At 34.9% G+C, this 17,339-nt stretch overlaps 1 protein-coding gene across 5 annotated transcripts in view; it reads left to right on the plus strand.

The window, feature by feature from the left end:
- Positions 1-17,339, plus strand: part of SCLT1 (sodium channel and clathrin linker 1) — a 134,266-nt gene that overhangs the window by 98,755 nt on the left and 18,172 nt on the right. The window contains exon 19 of one of the 5 annotated variants that reach the window (XR_006735396.1): positions 13,952-14,027. The exons of 3 other annotated variants lie outside the window; for them this stretch is intronic. The gene's annotated coding sequence lies outside the window, so the exon portion shown is untranslated. The remainder of the gene's footprint in view (positions 1-13,951; positions 14,028-17,339) is intronic. One more of the 5 variants, XR_006735397.1, reaches the window with a different exon arrangement.

A 17,339-nucleotide genomic window follows, 5' to 3' on the forward strand; every position in this document is an offset into this window, starting at 1 on the left:
ACTTGTTATCTTTTGTCTTTTTGATAATAGCCATTCCAACAGGTGTGAGGTGATAGCTCATTAATTAGCATTTTCCTAATTGTTAGTAATATTGCTCATTTTTCATATACCTGTTAGCCATTCATATGTCTTCTTTTGAGGTATGTCTATTCTGATCCTTTGCCCATTTTTTAATCAGGTTACTTGTCTCCTTGCTATTGAATTGTCTAAGTTCCTTATATATTTTGGATATTAATCCTTTATCAGATATATGGTTTGGAAATATTTTCACCCATTCCATGTGTTGTCTCCTTACTCCGTTCTTTCCTTTGGTGGGCAAAAGCTTTTTAGTTTGATATAATCCCATTTGTCTATATTTGCTTTTGTTGCCTCTTCTTTTGGGCATCTATCTAAAAAAATCATTGCCCAGACCAGTGTCATGGAACTCTTCCCTTATGTTTTTATCTTGTAGTTTTACAATTCTAGGTCTTATGTTTAAGTCTTTCATCCATTTTGAGTTGATTTTTATCCCATCACCATCTATTGAACAGACTGTCCTTTCCCCATTGTGTGTTCTTAGCACTTTTGTTGAAAATCAGTTGTCCATAAATGGGTGAATTTATTTCTGTTTTTATGCATTTACCATGCTGTTTTGATTACTATAGCTTTGTAGTATATTTTGAAGTCAGCTAGTATAATGGCTCCAGCTTTGTTTTTCTTTCTCAAGATTTGTTTGGCTGGGCAAGGTACAGTGGCTCATGCCTGTAATCCTAGCACTCCAAGAGGCCAAGGTGGGAAGATTGCTTGAGGCCAGGAGTTGGAGACCAGCGTGGGCAATATAACGAGACCTCATCTCTACAAAAAATTTGAAAATTAGCTGGGCATGGTGGTATGCCCCTGTAGTCCTAGCTACTTGGGAGGTTGAGGCAAGAGGATTTCTTGAGCCCAGGAGTTTGAGATTTCAGTAAGCCATAATCGCACCACTGCACTCTAGCCTGAGTGACAGAATGAGACTGTTTCAAAAAATAAATAAATAAATTTTTTAAAAACCTAACAAACAAACAAAAAAAGATTGGTTTGGCTGTTTGGGATCTTTTGTGGTTCCATACAAATTTTAGGATTGTTTTTTCTATTTCTCTGAAAAATGTCATTGGAATTTTGATAGGGATTGCATTGAATCTAGATCACTTTGAGTACTGTGGACATTTTAACAATATTAATTCTTCCAGTCCATAAACACAGAATATCTTTCCAATTATTTGAGTCTTCTTCATTCTCTTTCATCAATTTTTTTATAGTTTTCAGTGTAGAGACCTTTCACCTCCTTGGTTAAATTTATTCCTAGTTATTTTATTTTTTCAGTAGCTATTATAAATGGGATTATTTTCTTGATTTCATTTTCAGATAAATCACCAATTAGTGTATAGAGATGCTACTGATTTTTGTGTGTTGATTTTGTATCCTGCAACTTTGCTGAATTCATCTTTAGATTTTAAGTTATATAGATCTTAGATTTTCTAAATGCATATTTGAATATGTTAATATAAGGTTAAATATATTTGACCAATAAACACCTTAATTTCTGTAATAGATGTCTTATAACCTGAATTTTTATAACTAAATCTTATTTTAAATGCTTTACAATGGTTCCTCCTTTTCAAAAAAAATCTATAAAGTAGATACTGTAAAAAAGAAAATTTATTTCAGTTCTGTCTTCAATTATAGACAAATCTATGATTGTCATGAATTATTTCTCCTCTAAAACATAAACTGAGGCAGATATCTGGCATGAGTACAAAAGAAAGGTGTTCCCACATGTGGCACATGCAAAAGATTAAAACAGAGTGGAGATGAGAAAGAAGACTTGAATTAATTTAGAGGAAAATAGAGAACTATATCAGTGATAGTAAACCAGATGGGCTATAATTGTATTAAAAAAAGGATAAAACATTTTATTAGTGAAAATATACAGAGTAAATCTCAAAATATGAAACCCTAGTAGCTGTCCTTATTTGGTACAATTACTAAATGACTATATTGCCTACTATGATATTAACAAGATGATACTAGATTGGAAAGTCATCCATCCTTTGGTAAAACTCTTTCTAAAGAGCTAAATCAAGATAACAAAAAGCTTCCTTAATTACTCAAACCCAGTTTTCAAATATTGAGAAATATAATAGATTTTAGGAATAAGCATAATGATCTGGCCTGAGAGTTTAAGGGAGGAAATAAGCTACAGGAAAAAAGATTCAAAGCTCAGCAGTAAGTAGGAATTTTGGAGGACCGTATTTACTGGAACATAAATACATTTGTAACCAAAAATTAATATTAATAGTAAATGACATCTTTAATGATTTCTGATTTAAAATTCTGTAATAGTACGTGTTTATATAATTAAATATATCTGCATTTTGTTGGCTTTTAAGATGCAACAATTCCCACAGAGATTATTTTGATTTGATATTCACTATTCAAGAGTTTCATTATCAGCATCATTCCTGAATTACTAATCTCTTTCTTCTGAAGCTCTCAATTTTACCCATTTGGGGTGTAAAAAAAGAAATTTACGATTTCTGCTTCAAAAAAAACAGCCTAGTGTCTGTCTCTCTCTCTCTCTCTCTCTCTTTCTCTCTCTCTCTCCCCCCGCCCCCCACCTTCCCTTAAAGGTTTTTAGTTGCCTACACCTGTATTTAAAGTGCAATAATTTTTTCTTTCTCTATTCCTCTTCTTTCCTATGTTTTATCAAGCTGATTTTATCCAGCTGTTTCAGTAATTTTTCTTTTACTTTTTCTCTATCTTTATGTGCTCCCATATAAGCTTCAAAGGAACTAGGCCTTCTGATCTTCTCAAATTATTTTTGTAAAAAAGATATTCATTCATATGCTATTAATTATCATCTGTCTGTTGAATTCTTCACCACACCCCCTACAGCACTACATCTTACCTGATACTTGTACTAATTTGTAACTGTCTATAGGACATTTATTGTATATCTTGTTAGTATTCTAATTTCTACATTCTAAAACCTAATTTACAACATTACGTATTCCAAATAGATTTCTACTTTGAACAGTCTGTTTTGTGTTATTGATACCACTGTTTCCCTAATTTGTAGATATAAAATGCTACAGCCATCTTTGACTCATTCTTTGTCTTTATCTTCTTTCAACAACCAAGTACTATTGATTCTTCTTTTGAAATGCCTTCTGTCTTTCAATTCCCAATTCTATGACTCTAGAACTGCATTAGTTATTTATTGCTGTGTAACAGATTACCCCAGAATTTAAAGTCTTAAAAACAGCATTTATTATTTTATAATTTCATGAGTCAAGAATTTTGAGAGTGACTTATCTGGGTGACTCTGGCTTAAGGTATCTCGTGACATTTTTGCAATCAAAATGTCATCTGGAAAATTGTTGAGGGCTAAAGGATCTACTTCCCAGCTCATCCACATACCTAACTTCCTGTTTATGTCCAGAAACCTCGGTTCCTTGCCACATGGCATCTCCAAATGATTATCCTCATGACATGGCAGCTGTGTCTTGCCACAAAGCAAACAACCCAAGAGAGAGCACCTTTTGTGACCTAGTCTCCTCAGTTATCTATTGTCACTTTTTTCTTTTTTTTTTTTTTTAAATTTAAATAGATTTAGGGGTACAAGTGGTTTTTTGTTACATAGCTGAATTGGATAGTGGAGAAGTCTAGGCTTTTAATATACCCATCACCTGAGTCGTGTACTTTCTACCCAGTAGGTAATTCTTTATCCCTCATCCTCCTCCCACCCTCTCCCTTCTGAGTCTCCAGTGTCCATCAAGTCACTCTTTATGATCATGCTTACCCCCACTTACCCCCATGCCCATTGCTTACCTCCCAGTTATAAGTGAGAGCGCGCAGTATTTGCTTTTTTATTCCTGGGTTACTTCGCTTAAGATAATGGCTCCAGTTCTATCCTAGTTTCTGCAAAAGACATTATTTCATTCTTTTTGATAGCTGATTAGTATTCCATGGGGGAGGGTGTGTGTGTATCTCACATTTTCTTTATCCACTCATCCATTGGTGGTCACTTAGGTTGGTTCCTTATCTTTGCAATTGTGAACTGTGCTGCGATAAACATATGGCTACAAGTGTCTTTTTATAAAATGACTTATTTTCCTAGGGGTAGCTATCCAGTATTGGGATTCCTGGATCAAATGGTATATCTACTTTTAGTTCTTTGAGAAATCTACATACTGTTTTCCATAGAGGTTGTAGTAACTTACATTCCTGCCAACAGTGTATAGGCATTCCCTTTTCACTGCATCTGCATCAGCATCTATTGTTTTTTAACTTCTTTTTTTTTTTTTTTTTTTTTGACAGAAAGTCTCACTCTGTTGCCCGGGCTAGAGTGAGTTCCGTGGCATCATCCTAGCTCACAGCAACCTCAATCTCCTGTACTCAGGCAATCCTCCTGCCTCAGCCTCCCGAGTAGCTGGGACTACAGGCATGCGCCACCATGCCCGGCTAATTTTTTCTATATATATTTTTAGCTGTCCATATGATTTCTTTCTATTTTTAGTAGAGACGGGGTCTCACTCTTGCTTAGGCTGGTCTCGAACTCCTGAGTTCAAACAATCTACCCGCCTCGGCCTCCCAGAGTGCTAGGATTACAGGCATGAGCCACCGCGCCCGGCCTAACTTCTTGATAATGCCCATTCTGACAGGGATAAGGTGGTATCTCATTACAGTTTTGATTTACATTTCCCTAATGATTAGTGATGTTGACCACTTTTCATATTTTTTTAGCCATTTGTTTCTCTTCTTTTGAAAAATGTTCATGTCTTTTGCCCACTTTTTAATGGAGATATTTGTTTTTATCTTACTGATTTGAGTTCCTTATAGATTCTGGATATTAGGCCTTTGTCAAATGTGTACCTTACAAATATTTACTCTCATTCCATTCCTGCTTACTCTGTTGATTATATCTTCTGCTTTGCAGAATCTTTTTAATTTAATTGTCCCATTTATTTATTTTGGGTTTTCTTGCATTTGCTTTTGAGGTCTTACTCATAAATTCTTTTTTTTTTTTTTTTTTTTTTTGAGACAAAGTCTCACTCTGTTGCCTGGGCTAGAGTGAGTGCTGTGGCGTCAGCCTAGTTCACAGCAACCTCAAACTCCTGGGCTTAAGCTATCCTACTGCCTCAGCCTCCCGAGTAGCTGGGACTACAGGCATGCGCCACCATGCCTGGCTAATTTTTTTCTATATATATTTTTAGTTGGCCAGATAATTTCTATTTTTTAGTAGAGACGGGGTCTCACTATTGCTCAGGCTGGTCTCGAACTCCTGACCTCGAGTGATCCACCCGCCTCGGGCTCCCAGAGTGCCAGGATTACAGGCATGAGCCACCGTGCCTGGTCATAAATTCTTTACCTACACCACTGCTGAGGGTCTTTTCTAAGTTTTCTTCCAATATTTTTATGGTTTCAGGTCTTATACTTAAGGCTTTAATCCATCTGGAGTTAATTTTTATATATGGTGAGAGATAGGGATCCAGTTTTATTCTTCTCCATGTGGCTAACCAATTTTCCCAGCATCATTTATTGAATAGGGTGTCCTTCTCTCACTATGTACTTTTTTCTGCTTTGTTGAAGATTAGTTGGTTGTAGGTGTTTGGCTTTATTTCTGGGTTCTATATTCTGTCCCATTGGCCTATGTGTCTACTTTTATACTAGTACCATGCTGTTTTGGTCACTATTACCTTGTAGTATAATTTGAAGTCAGGTAATGTAATGCCTCCAGATTTGTTCTTTTAGCTTAAGATTAATTTTGCTATTTGTGCTTTTTTTGGTTCCATATGAATTTTAGGGTTTTTTTTTAATTCTCTGAAAAATGACATTGGTATTTTGATAAGAACTGCATTGAATCTATAGGTTAATTTGGGCAGTATGGAGATTTTCACAACATTGATTCATGAACATGGAATGCTTTTCCATTTGCTTGTGTCATCTGCAGTTTCTTTCATCGGTGTTTTGTAGTTCTCCTGATAGAGATCTTTCACCTCCTTGGTTAAGTATATTCCAAGGTTTTTTTTTTGTTGTTTTGTTTTGTTTTGTTTTTTGCAACTATTGTAAATGGGATTGAGTTGTTGATTTGATTCTCAGCTTAGTTGTTATTAGCATATAGAAATGCTACTGATTTGTATATGTGAATTTTGTTACATGAGACTTTGCTATATTTGTTTATCAATTCTAGGAGTCTTTTGGAGGCGTCTTTAGGGTTTTCTAGGTATTTGATCATATCATAAGAAAACAGGTATAGTTTGACTTCCTCTCTTCCAATTTGGATGCACTCTATTTCTTTCTCTAGCCTGATTGCTCAAGGTAGGACTTCCAATACTATGTTGAATAGAATTGGTGAAAGTGGGCACCGTTGTCTGATTCCAGTTCTTAGAGGGAATGCTTTCCACTTTTCTCTATTCAGTATGATGTTGGCTGTGGGTTTCTTATATATGGCTTTTACTGTTTTAGGCTATGTTCCTTCCATGCCTAGTTTGTTAAGAGTTTTTATCATGAAGTGGTGCTGGATTTTATCAAATGCTTTTTCTGCATCTATTCAGATGATCATATGGTTTTTGTTTTTAATTCTGTTTATGTGGTGAGTGAGATTTATTCATTTGCATATGTTGAACCATCCTTGCATACCTTGGATAACACCTACTTGATCATGATGAATTATCTTTTTATTTTGCTACTGGATTTAGTTTACCAGCATTTTTTTTTTATTTCAGGATATTATGGGGGTGCAAACATTTTGGTTACAAGTTATGACTTTGCCTCACCCAAGACAGGGTTAGAGGCATGCCCTGGTCGCATACAATGCTCACTGCATCCATTAGTTGTGAGTTTACCCACTCCCACCCCCCAACACCTGATAAATAGTACTACCATGTAAGCGTTTACAAGCATTTTGTTGAGGATTTTTGAATCTACGTTCATGAGAGATATTGGTCTGAAGTTTTCTGGGTTTTTTTTGCTGTGTCCTTTCCTGGATTTGGTATCAGGGTAATGCTGGCTTTATAGAATGAGTTAGAGAGTATTCCCTCCTTCTTGATGTTATAGAACAGTTTCCATACCAGTTCTTCTTTGTATAGTAAGTCAGGTAGAATTTGGCTGTGAATCTGTCTGGTCCTCAGCTTTTTTTGTTGGGAGAGTTTTTATTACAGGTTCAATCTTATATTACAGGTTCAATTATTGGTCTGTTCAGGATTTGTATTTCTTCTTGAATCAAGGTTGGGAGGTAATATATTTCTAAAAGTTTGTCCATTTCCTCTAGATTTTCTAGTTTATGTGCATAGATTTGTTCATACTAGTCTCAGATGCTCTTTTGTATTTCTGTAGTATCAGTTGTAATGTCTCCTTTTTCATTTCTGATTGAGCTAATTTGAATTCTTTCTCTTCTATTTCTAATTAAACTAGCTAGTGGTCTGTCAATTTTTTTTTATCGTTTCAGAGAGCCAGCTTTTTGTTTTGTTGATCCTTTGTATTGTTTTTTAGTTTCCATATCATTTGGTTCTTTACTGATCTTTGTTATTTCTTTTCTTCTGCTATGTTTGAGTTTGGTTTGTTCTTCTTTTTCTAGTTCCTTAAGGTGTGACATTAGGTTGTTAATTTTTGATCTTTATGTCTTTTGATGTAGATATTTAAGTCTATGAATTTCCCTTTTGCACTACTTTTTGTGTATCCCAGAGATTTGGGGAGCTTGCGTCACCATTGTCTTTCGATTCAAAAATTTTTTTTATTTCCATTTTGATTATATCATTGACCCAAAAATCATACAGCAGTAGGTTGTTTAATTTCCATGTATTTGTGTAGTTTTGAGAGTTCCTCTTGGAATTGATTTCTAGCTTTATTCCTCTGAGAAGATACATGGTATGATTTTGATTTCTTAAAATTTGATAAGACCTGTTTTATAGCCTAATATAGAGTCTATCTTAGAAAGTGTCCCATGAGCTGATGAGAAGATAGACCTAAACATAGAAAGGAAAACAATACAACCTCTTGAAGAAAATTTTGTGATAAGCAGAAAGTTCTTAGACAGGACACAAGAACAAATTATAAAAGAAAAAACTTGATAAAGTGGACTACATTATATTAAAAGTTTCTGCTTTTCAAAAGCCACCATTAAGAAAATGAAAACAAGACTAAGAAAAGATTTGCATTTAGTATACATGACAAAGGACCTATATTCAGATTATTTTTTAAAATGTAAAACTCAGTAATACCAGTTTGATAATTTACTACAGCTAAACATATTTACCATATGAATATGCAGTTTTACTCATATGTATTTACCCAAGAGAAGTGAAAACATACCCATGCCAAAAACTTGTATACAAATATTTGTGGGTATTTTATTCATAATAGGCAAAAATGAGAACCCAAGTATTCATCAACAGGTACATGGATAAACACTCAGCAATAAAAAAGAACAAACTACTAATGCATTCAACAACCTGGATTAATTTCAAAAATGAAATGAAAAAAAGCCAGACATAGATGAGTGCATAATGTATTATCACATTTGTATGAAATTCTGGAAAAGGCAATTCTAATTTATAATGACAAAACAGTTTGATGAATGCCTAGATCTGGGATTGGGGGCTGGGGCAGTGACTGCAGAGGAGATGGGGGAACTTTTAAAGTGATGGACATATTCTGTATCTTAATTGTGATTGTGGTTACATGGGTATGAGCATTTGTCAAATTTCACCAAACTCTATACTCAGAGTAGCTGTACTTTATTTTCCAGAATTCTATCCCAATAAGGTTGATTTAAAAAAGCAAAACAAATACAACCTTTGCATGATTCTCTCTGTCTCCCTTTCTCCTGGGATTCTGATTGCAGGTACATTATATTAGACTTTTACATTGCATTCCTTTTTCTCTCACCTTATTCATTTTCCACCATTTTCTTTCATTGTACTGTAGATGGTTTCCTCTAAATATCTGATATTTCATAAATTCTCTTTTATGTTCAGTCAGCTACTGTACATGCACAAGGGCTTTTATTTTGAGATATTTTTTATGTCTAGAAGTTCTAATTAACTCTTTTTAAGTCTGCTATTTTATACTTATTACTTCCTGTCTCTTACTGGTATTTTCAAGTTTGTCATGGTTTTCTTGAAGAATGGTAGATATTATTTCAGAGCATGTTTATGATAATTCCAGTATCTGCCATCAGACATATGTGTTTCTGTTGGTTCCTATGCGTGTTGCCTGGTTTCTCTATCTGCTTGTAGTAATTGCCTGTGAAAATTTTTGTTATGGGGCTTCCATAGAGAAACTTTGCCTTTGCCTCTTCCAGGTCTCTGAGAGCATTACTGGTTGTAAGCACTTCAACCAAGGGTAGGGTTTATGGCCTACCCTAGATATTTGTTCTTTGAGGTAAATCTGTGCTCTGTGGCCACAGGTTCTCAGGAATATTTTTTTCTTTTCCTCTCTAGCTTTGCTTGTGACCAAAGTAGCTTCTCTAGAGTCCTGTGACTTTGAGAGGAAGGGCATATATTCAGATATCGTTCACCTTTACACTGAGGCGGTACTCCTTTAGGATCCCAGATCATTGATGGATACCCCTTCCTCCGCATGGTAACAGAACCAAATTCCAAGTATGGGGTACTGTAAATGCCATCCAGGGCAGAGGAAGTATTGATGCTCCAGTATTCTACTTGCTTTTCTCATTATAAGCTTTCATTCAAAAATTGTCTTGGGAATTTTTTTGCTATATTTTCATCTATTTAATGCTTTTAAAGAGTTGTGGTGGTGTTTTTAATGGGTTGATTAATCTGAATAACTTAATATGCCTTTACTAGATCCAAACATATTCTCTTTAAAAATATCCCACCTCATTTAGCACAGCAATTGATATAGCTTGGTGAACACTCTGCTGCCAATAATTTTGTCTCATACAGAGTTTGCATGTATCTGTGGTTGATTACAGCATCCTGGCAGTTGAAATGGACTATGGCTACAAAAGTCATCAGAACTATTGCAGAGAATTAGCATCAGGGTCATTAAAACTAATGTTGCACTTATTATACTACATATTACTTTTAGTTAAATATTAGCAGTTGATCTTAGCATTATTTCTTGACAAAAATAAATATGTGGTATACCCTTGTGTTTTAACTGTATTACCTTGTATGAGATATGGTGAGGCCAGATTCAGATCAAGAGAGAGAAAATGGAAAGAGTTTTACAGTTTGTTATACTCACAGTTCCCTGGACAAACACAACAAACCACACAGGACCTCTCAGAGGAAGAAGCACCAGGGTCAGTCACAAAGCAGAGGGACAAGGGGGACCAGTGAGCAAACACCTTTATTGTGGTTTCTGCAGGAAAGAACAGATGAGGCCAAGGCAAGCAGGCTTAGAACTGGCTAATTTGAATAATTTCTGTGGGCTCAGTGACATAGGGGCTGTTCCTGGTTGCCTGCTACCTGGCCCTGGGGTGATTAGGGCAGGTGTATAGTGACCCTGAGTGTGAAAGCCCAATAAGAGAGGTGCTTGGGGTTGTGGACTTAGCTGCTCCAGAAGAGAAACTGACTGGCCTCTAGCCAGGGTCTCAAAACTAAGTCAAAACAGCATTTAAAAACAACTATTTTGTATCTTGAAGGAATTTATAGTATAGGATCATAAACCTCAGATATAAGGACACATTGCTCTAATGGACTGAAAGTGCCTAACCTTGATTTATTTGTATCACTGTGTTGAAATAGTAGATGAAAGCTCCTGTTACCACTGGCTGAGATCATCTTAAAACATACCATAATTTTTAACTATGCTTCTTCGTTAATGATGACTGCCCATGCTAAGGATATCTGGTAAAGATTTAGCATCCTGCTTTCTAGGATATTGCTTTTTCATCAGTCATTACGCTTTGATGATTAGAAACTGTAAATCTACTCAGAGCAAGCTTTTGTCACTTAGCAGATACTTTGTGTCAAGTTTAAGAGAAAGGCAGTGCCACCTCTTTGTGGGTCCCATTACATTTGATTTTTCCAAAGTTCTCAGAGCAGCAAAAAAGTAGCAAATAAATCAGTTTGGTTGAACGTTATTTTTGCATTAAAAATAACATATAGATTATTAAAATGACATATATTAACTCTGCAATAATAGAAGCTCATTAATATTTTATATACTTGCTTTAATGTGTTGGTAAACTTAGCTGAAAATATTCAAATCTGCTCTGATTCAGGAGTATAGTACCCCTATAAAAGTATTCAGCCAGATTATTAGCATCTTGGTTCTCCTCTTCTTCACTCAGAATTACACCCTACAATTTAAAGTGTCTGATAAAGTATAACATGTCCCCATACTTGAGACCTCACTAAGAAACTTGAATTCCCATACCTGTACCACTACCTTATAGTGAAACTTTTTTCTCACCTTACATACTTTTGAAAATGCTATTGATTCCAAGAATTATCATGAAGACTGTTGATAATAAAGGAATACATAGTCCAGCACATAGGCACTAGGATTGTGTGAAATAATTTTTAAAAATCAATATTGCTCATAATTAAGATAATACTTCCAGAGGAGAAAGTATTATATAAAACAATGTGGCTGGGATTATTTATCTAATCATGTTTGAGCTCCTGTTCTAAAATCTAAATAAGTACACATTGATCATAAAATGAAGACCTCTGTGAACTGTGCTTATATGTCCACAGGCACCACTCTGCTAGCAGTTATTGGCACATATTAGTTGAATGGATATCTATATATGAACATAAATATTTATGTAACAGTTTATTAGCATAGTGTTGGACATTTGATAAGTACTTTTTAAATGTATATAGGTGATGTATTTAAGAATTATTGAAGTGTGATTTTTTTAAGGGAGTTTGCTAACCAGCAGTGCAAGACCAAAGAAGAATACTTTCAGCCTGAATTCTGGGATGCAATGCCAGCTTTATGAGCAAGCAGAGGAGGTAGCCCCTTATATGACTGACTTAAAGGAGTTTACCGGAATGAATACTATGTCAGAAAACCTCATCAATCCTGTTACTTGTTTTCATATCACCATAGCTTAATTTTCTTGAACAAATGAAAATTATTTGTTCTTCCGGGTTTTTTTTGGTGGTGTTTTAGCTAAAATTCAATTACTGTAAAAGCAGCCTTATCGATTCCAGTAGCAGCGATCTCGAAAACAACTTCGATATGGTCCACAGAGTGACCAGAAGGGTAGATTCCTCCTCTCTCTCTGCCTCCTTTCCTGCACCTCCACAGTCAGTCATCAAGTATGGTTGATCCTGCTTCCACAGTGTTTTCCAAATCCACGTGTCTCCATCCCCTTCATCTCCTTACCTTAGTTCAGGTCACTGTCATCTCTTACCTGGATTATTGCAACAGCTTTCTGATCTGGCCCCTACATGCGTGCCCAATCTCTTTTTTTTTTTCTTTTTGTTTATTTTTCTACTCTTACTTCTACCTGCAGTGAGGAGTGCATGTGTCCAATCTCATTTCTCATTTTCTCATCATTTTCCACTTTTTATTACTCTCCTCTACTTAAGAAAATTTTAGAGAAACTTCTATTACCTTAAGTTCCCTTTATTATCATAAGAATAAGAGATTAATATTACTGGTTTTAAAGATCAAAATGATATCCAAAGCATCTGGTACTTTAGAAATAGCTGCTAAGCAATAAGCAAGCCGGTCACTTCTCTTTGTTAAACTGCAGGGCAATGGTGGGGAGTGGGGGAAGCACAGATGCTGGAATAACTGCTTTGCTGTTATCCAGCAAGGAATCATACCTTTTAAAAAGACAATAGCAGTGAACAAAACAGGCAAAAACCCCCACCCCCATAGAACTTTCATCTATGGGGGAAACAGACAGTAAACAAGAGAAATTAAATATAATAATAATTATATTTATTAATAATAATAATGTGATAGATAATAAGTACTAAAGAAAAAATAAAGCAGAAAAAGGGAATAGACATTGTATATATTTTTGAGAGAGTGAAATTTTAGAAAGGATCAGCAGGGATAATTATCCTCCGCTCTCCTGCCCTTCCTTCCCTTCTTCCTTGGCCAAACACAGCCCCTGGTTGAATCAAACTCACTGTTTTCTCTGTACCTTCACCCATTCAGCTCAAGGTAGCTGAAAAAAAAAAAAAAAAACAGCCATGCTGAGTGGTCTCACTTTAAATTCATGATCACAACAGGGGCCCTTAATGCTACTAGGCAATCATTTTATATTCTACTTTTTGGTGACTACTTCATACCTTCTTCTCTTTCTTCAAATCTATTGCAACTCCTTCCCTATCACCACTCTCAGTTGATAACCACAATCCTATTTCACTGAGAAAAGGGAAGAAATCAGAAGAGAACTTCTACAGTTTCCATCACTGCATTTATGTTCTTCCGTGCCTCTATTCCCATCTACTCTGCTGTAACAATAAACTTTCCATGCTCCAGTATAAGGCCAAACTCTTCATTTGTCCCTAGAGTCCATTTCTATTTTGCTATAGTGCCTCCTTGGTGGATTCTCAATTAAATACAAAGAATCTTTTTTTGTAAACAATTTTCCATAAAAATAGAACGGCTAACATAACATGAGATGGTTAACTGCCCTAAGAGAGAAATAAATAGAAATAATCCATAGAACAAGCAATTTAAAACAAATCAACCTTCTAAGGAACATTCCTCCTTGAATGAAAGCTTGATGTATAAATTTATTTGGACTTGCCACCAGTGCTGGTCAGATATGCTCAGCAAATCACATTAGGTAACAAAGACCTGCCTGGGTTAAACAGCTGTCTACTTGAATCCAGTACTAGGACTTTCACTGTCTTTTTATTCTATTTCAAAGTTTAGCTCCTTTTCTGCCCAGCCTTAAAAACCAAGTCTTGATAAAGACTTTTCAAACCCTAAATAAGTTAAAACTACCAAATTTCTAGTAATTTAGTGATTTTTTTTTACCTCTTAGATAAAAGGAAAAAAAGGAAATAGAATATTTCCTTCAAAATCAAGAGAATAATACCATCACTTGACATCAAATGTAGGTAAGATTATTGTTTTTCTTATGTTATTCAGTTTTTTAAAAATAGCTGTTAACAATGATACAGAAGTGAACACACACATTCCTGCCATCATGGCATTGCATTCTAGTTGGAGAGTCAAACTATAAAGATCTATACTAATGGAGGTTTACTCTGGTACAAAGGTTTCAGCAATTCAATCTTTATTTTTAGTGAATTAATTCTTTCTTTTACTGTGAATTTGAATTTATGTCAAACTCAATTTGTGTGTCATTGCTAAAGACTTAAATTGTTCTCAAAGCTTATTAAAGAAATGTGTCAGAATTTTTATGAACTTTTGACTCATCCATTCAGCACAAATAACTGAAGGCATTATATTCATTTCATTTCCAGTTTACATAGAATCCTAGAGGATGTGTTTGTCTTCCCAAAATAGGCTCTGTCTTTTATGTGTAACTCTTAATTTGACAGCTTTTTAGATATTGAAGAACATAAGATTCAGAATCATATATTTATCAACAGCCTTAAAAAAGAAACTATTGAAAGATCAGTTTTAAATACCTAAAACTTTTCTCCTAAATATGAGTACTGACTTAAGCTCTTAGTAAAGAATTCAATTTGGGTATATAAAAAACTAAAACATTAGATTCAAATCCAAGCTCTGCTCCACAAGTATGTCATTATGTATAAATCACTTTATTTTTCTAGGCCTCAATTTTATCATCTTACAGAATTTTATTTTTATTTTATTCTTTTAGAATAAAAACTACATTAAGTTGCTAGGGTTATTTACAAAATAGTATAAATATTAAAACATCTCATAAACCATAGAGCATCATGCAAATGCTTTATTTAGAATTAGAAATAGTCTATACTGATTTTTTTTTAGCTTTTCAATTGCCTTCCTGCCCCTATAGCTAGTTCTTGATTATCCTTGAGATATTTTCAACATCCTTTTCAATTCTTGTCATAATCTCCTTTCAAGTTTAAATGGATATTATTGTCATTGCTTTTTCTTCTGCCATTCTAGTTCGTTGTAACACAGTTTTTAAGAAATCCACAATAACTATATATGGAAAGAATCCTCCTTTGAACCCTCTTATTAAAGACAGGAGAAAAAGAACCAGATTTCTCCAGCCATGACTTCTGCTTTTGTGACAATTTGATCTTTGTATCCATGAATTAGGGTGCTATTATTATTACATTTTAAAGGCCCATATATTCTTTGACATTTTTGGTAGGTTGAATAGGTCGAGAAGGAGTACTTTAAGTAAATTGGTTATCAAAAATAAAGTAAGTTACATATTTTACATGGTTTGGAATTTTTAGATTTAGTCATTTCTTTAGACATCTTTTTTAACAGGAATAATTATGTTTAAGTTAAATATTTCTTGCTTATATGACAATTTTTATAAAATTATAAAAACATGATGAAGCATTTTAATCTCACAAGGTTTCATTGTATGTATTTAGGATTTTACATAGGAAAAATCTGTTTTTTGTAGGGTATACATGGTTAGCCTTCTCCTGATATGCTTATGTTGGTTGTCTAAACTAGTGGTCCCCAACCTTTTTGGCACCAGGGACCTTTTTCATGGAAGACAATTTTTCCACGGACCGGGGAGACGGGATGGTTTGGGGATGATACAAGCACATTACATTTATGGTGCATTTTATTTCTATTATTATTACACTGTAATATATAATGAAATAATTATACAACTCACCATAGGTTGGGAACCCCTGCTCTAAATCCCACTGAGTTAGAAATAGAAATACGTGCCAGTATATTTAGAAAGCCTTTCTGCATATCTCTGCTCTGTCACCAAAATTGTGGTGTTATGCTCTGACATACCAAAACTAAAATGTTTGCTTTCAAAATAGGAAATATTTCACAAGATTTTGCATTAAGATTTTCTTTTATAAAAGGATTGTATATTTAATAATGATGAAAAACAGTAGAATACTTTTATCATCTAAGGAGGCAGCACAGCATTACAGATAAGTGCTAACTCAGGAGTCAGTCAACCTGAATTTGAATCCTACCCAGCCCCAACTCTCACTTGCAGCCATTGCACTGCAGCCAGAATGACAGAGTGAAACACTGTCTCAAAAAAAAGGAAAGAAAGGAATAAAAGAAAAAGTAATGAATTGATCTAACCATAAAAATTAAAATTCTATATGAAGAAAATAAACAAAGACAAATGGCAGGCCGGACACGGTGGCTCATGCCTATAATCCAAGCACTCTGGGAGGCCAAGGCAAGAGGATCACTTGGGGTCAGGAGTTTGAGACCAGCCTAAGCAAGAACAAGACCCCATGTCTACTAAAAAATAGAAAAAAATTAGCCAGGCAACTAAAAATAGAAAGAAAAAATTAGCTGGGTGTGGTGGCACATGCCTGTATTCCCAGCCACTTAGAAGGCGGAGGCAGGAGGATTGCTTGAGCCCAGGAGTTTGAGGTTGCTATGAGCTAGGTTGAAGCCATGGGCACTCTAGCCTGGGCAACAGAGTGAGAAAAAAAAAAAAAAAGATAAATGACAAATACCATACTGGAAAATTAAAACAAAAGGTTAATATGCAAAGTTCATCAGAAGTTATACAAATTAAGGAAAAGGTTAACAATCTAATAGAAAGATGAAAAAGTATGTGAACTAGCAGCTTACAAAAGCAGAAATGCAAATCTCCTTCAAACATATCTAAGTAAGTTCAGCCTCACTATTCATTGAAAAGATGCAAATTTAAATAGTAATTTTACCCAGCAAACTGGCAAAATATAAAAGGTGGTTAGCATCCAGTGTGTACAAGTACATGGGGAAACAGGAATTGTCTTACAGTATTGGTGGGAATGTAAACTGGCAAATCTTTTTTATAAGGTAATACGGCAACTTCTAAAGAAATTTAAACTGTGCAGATCATTTTACAATTCCGAGTACAGGAATCTATCCTACAAAAATACTTGCGTATGTGTAAACATGCAGTAACATACCTGTCCTGCAGTTGGTCAGGGCCCTCACATCTTTAACCATGGCTCTTAAAGTAGCCTCCTTCACTTTTCCCACTGTATTCTGTCTTTCATACTGCCATTAGAATTATTTTTCTAAAAAACAAATACCATCCTGGCCCTGCCTACTTAAAGACTTTTGTTTTACTGTTGCCTACAGGTTTTTCACAATCTTTCCTCCACCTTATTTATTTTCTATACCTCCATCCTTCATGTTCCTTGTGCTCTAGCCAGACTGGACAACCACACCAATAAACCAAATGTGCTTGGCCGGCCCTTTTCAACTCCCAGTCCACATCATTCACTCATCACATATTTATTGAGCAGGCACTG

Source organism: Lemur catta, chromosome 5 (assembly GCF_020740605.2).
Source record: "Lemur catta isolate mLemCat1 chromosome 5, mLemCat1.pri, whole genome shotgun sequence".
NCBI classification, from domain to species: Eukaryota; Metazoa; Chordata; class Mammalia; order Primates; family Lemuridae; genus Lemur; species Lemur catta.